We start from the raw sequence: 4,084 nt of genomic DNA, 5'->3' as shown, positions 1-4,084 counted from the left end.
GAAGATCTTCTCATGACCTTCAAATGGAGTAAGATGTTGCAGGTTTTGAGCCTCACTAGTAACATGGAAGGAGGCACCAGAATCAGGAATCCAGTTGGCAGAAGGAGTAGGCACAGACTGAGCCACATAAGCACTAGGAGTTAACATGATAGGAGTTGACAATTTAGTGGCAGTAGGAGCAGCTGGCCTAACCCACACATGAGGTTGGAATTGTTGCCCAGGAGTGGAGGGAAAGTAAGTGCCAGCACCTTGAGGTTGCTGAAAGCCTTGTTGACCACCAGCTCCAGCACCATGAAACTGCTGATTGAACCTGTGCCAACAATTGAGAGTTGTATGACCAAATTTTGAGCACACTTGACACTGAATAGGTGTAATAGCATTACGGCCACCTTTGCCTCTGCCAGATCTGCCACCACCACGACCAAAACGACCTCCTCTGAAGCTAGAGTACTCAGGATCAGCAGAAGGAGTGACCTGAGATGTAGAGGAAGCTGAGTTTGCATCATTGTTAGAATCACTAGGAGTAGTGGATTCAGGAGCTGTGTGTGTCAAATTCAATGAGGCAATATCAGGAGTAGTAGTCTTCTTAAACTTAGCCAAACGCATTTCATGTGCAATAAGAAGGATCTCAACTTCATCCAAATCCATAATACCAAACTTACTTTCAAAAACAGACACAACATGAGCAAATTCAGAGGGCAAGCCTTCAAGAATAACATCTATGTGATGCGCTACAGGAAGAGAATCACCAATTGACGCCAGAGCATCTACGATCATCCTGATTTTGAGAAAATAATCCTGAACAGTCATGGAATCGAGTGTGACGGCGCGTAACTCAACGCACAATTGACGTACACGAGCACGAGTCTGTTTCTGAAAGTATTGAAACAAGCGATCCCAAAGCTCATAAGCATGAGTACATCCTAGTACTCGCGAGAGAATATCGCTCGATAACATGGATTGAAGCCACGAGAGGAGCATCAGGTCCTTCTGAAGCCAGATCGTGTATTCAGGATTCTCAGATCCAGAGATTCGCGCCGCGTCATCGAGAAATTGAGGCGGAACCTTAGAACAAACTACAAATGCTGTAAGACCGTGAGCGTTGATGAACGGCTCAACTTGTTGACGCCACAAGTGGAAGTTCTTCTCGTCAATCTTTTGCGAGATCTTGAGAGAGAAATTGAGACAACAGTGGTCATCAGACGGAGGCACCATCGGTGACGCCGGCGGCGTAACACCTTGATCGGCGCTAGAATGAGAAGCGGAAGACGGAGCATGTAACACCCTGGATTTCTGCTTACCCCGCTGGGCTTCCGGCCTACCAAGCATGTCACCAGCTTAATCAATACTCCCCCTAGGTCCGCTTATCGGCTACCCAGGAAATATTGTTTTTGCCTCCCGCAGGAATCGAACCACGTGGCGTGCCACGTATGCAGATTTTGTTGGAATCTTCATCCAGGGGTGCAGTTACCGTGCATAGATAAAAATCTATGCACCATGCATAGATAATTATGGACCCTTGGATCATTGGATCAAATTCTAGACATCAATTGTTATTACTCAATACTCAATACTCACCACTCAATACTCAATACTTAATACTGGATTAAAAACATGATCCAATGGCTTATGTAGGCTTATGCATGGTGCATAAGGAAAATCCTTATGCATATTAGCCAAAGCCTTCATCCAGAGTCAAATTTGATGGAATCTTTATTTGGTAAGGTCTGTTTAACAATTTTTTTTATCTTGGAAATCACACAGTATTGGATGATGTGCTTCTCTATTCCAAAAACTGTTATTCATAAAATTGAAGCAATTTGTAGAGCCTTTGTGTGGATAGGAAAGGACAAAAGTAAGAAAAGCCCAGTGGCCTGGAAAAGGGTTTGCTGTCCTATAAAGCAAGGAGGTTTGAATATTATCAACATGGGTCTGTGGAATAAAGTTGCAATGCTGAAGTGCTTATGGAACATTAGCATGAAGATGGATAATATGTGGGTGAAGTGGGTCCAAGCGTACTATCTGAAGAGGAACACTATCTGGTCCGCATCTCTCCCTACCACAAGCTCTTGGATCATGAAAGAAATTATGGCTAATAGAAGTGAGGTGTCTAATCATCAGCAACTATGGCTGGAGATGCAGAGTAAGAGGAAAATCTCTATGACAAAATTAAACCAAAGACTTATTCTTGATGATAACAATGTGAGATGGAGACATGTTATTCAACATAATTCTGCCAGGCCTAGAGCAGTGGTGTGCTTGTGAATGGCTTGCCATGAGAGGCTCGCAACCAAAGTAAGAGTGAGGCGTCTAGGATTATTGCAAGAGGATCACTGCAGTCTTTGTAATGAAGTTGCAGAGGACATTAATCACTTGCTATTTTCCTGCAGGATAACCCATGGCATTTGGAAAAGTGTACTTGAGTGGCTTGAGCTGGAGCATGTTCCTCTCCAATGGAATGAGGAGATTAGATGGATAGAAAGGCACACAAAAGGGAAAGGTTTTATTCACAGTATGTTGAAGATAGCTATAGCCGAAATTGTGTATGGTGTTTGGATGTACATAAATTCAAAGATATTCAATACAAATGCGTTTACAGATCACACGAAAATAGTTAGAAACATTATTGATACTATATTGTATAGGGGATGGATGAGAACTAAATATAGAAGTAAACTTGCACTACTTATGATGTAGTAGTGTGTTTAGGTTCTTTTGTTTTGTTTGCTTACTGGATCGCTTAGATTGCAGGGGGTAAAAGTCATTTAACCCTATTTAATTTAAGAAATGATTTAATTATTTTAATATTAGTTGACTACTAATTATTCACATTATCCAAATATAATGGTGGTTAATTCAAACAAATCCACATTATAATTTATCTAATTAATTTTAGGATATATTTTTTTATTTTAATTTAACTTATAACAATCCAACTTCTCATATATATATGAATTACTATTTCCAATCATATTAGGTCATTCATGTGAATGCACCGATTTGCATGGATCGAGTGATTACACCAGTAAAGTAGAACCACTTGTCAAAAATTCAATAGCAGAAAGATAGAATGATGTATTTCTTTACTCCTAAACTCCACATACAAACACAAAATATTAAAAAGCTAATATGTCCACACACAAAATAAATGACATTGCGCGACCCGTGCGAATGCACAGGTCCTTTACTAGTTTATTACTGACACAAAGTATATGTTACAAAAAAAAGTAGCTTTTTAGAAGAAAAAAATTGAACGGACGCGTGTTTTTTGTTTTTAGGTGTCATACCCCAAAATTTTTCCGATCAAATTTGCGTCTATTAATTCATCAGGGGTATTAGAATAAGGGTAATGGGGTTTAACATTTCTATTGTTAAACCCATTCTCTTATAAACCGCTTTGAGTTAAAACAGGGGTGTAATCAACAAGCATTTGGGCCCAATCAATTGGCCCAATTTATCCTTAGAAGGTTTGATTTCTTTTACAACAATTAATCAATATTTATTTTATTGTTATAATTTTATTAAAACCATTATTATTTATTAATATTAGGATTTAGTATTATTACTAAACATTTGAAATAATAATATTATTATGATTATTATTATTTGGATTAAGGTTATTATTATTATTATTATTAGGATTAGGATAATTAGTATTTTATTTTTATTCAGGGTTAACATTATAATAAGATTATTATCAATTTTGGTTTAGCTTATTTTGGGTTATTAGGTTAATTGGGCACTAGGCCCATTAGGAAAAAAACTCTAATCTAAACATTATAAATAGGGACTAATTCTAACAATTAGGGGAGGCCAATTTTTAACAACTAACCCTTATTCTCTCACACGTAGAAACTTTTCTAACCCAGATATTCAACTCTCCATCTTTTCTGACATATTCTCACGTTCAAACCACAATACACAATTGAACCTTTGTTTTCCTAACTCGGTCACCCTCACAATAACAAGTTCAAGCTTACATCCATATTATACATACACCATAGAATCCTTGTTTTTTTTCTAGCATTCTAAACTAGATGTTAAAATTTCATCAATTTCTCACCCATTCAATCTCATAAGACCA

The sequence above is a fragment of the Vicia villosa genome, linkage group LG1 (genome assembly GCF_029867415.1).
Source record: "Vicia villosa cultivar HV-30 ecotype Madison, WI linkage group LG1, Vvil1.0, whole genome shotgun sequence".
Classification (NCBI taxonomy): Eukaryota; Viridiplantae; Streptophyta; class Magnoliopsida; order Fabales; family Fabaceae; genus Vicia; species Vicia villosa.
This window is presented reverse-complemented; position numbering follows the sequence as displayed.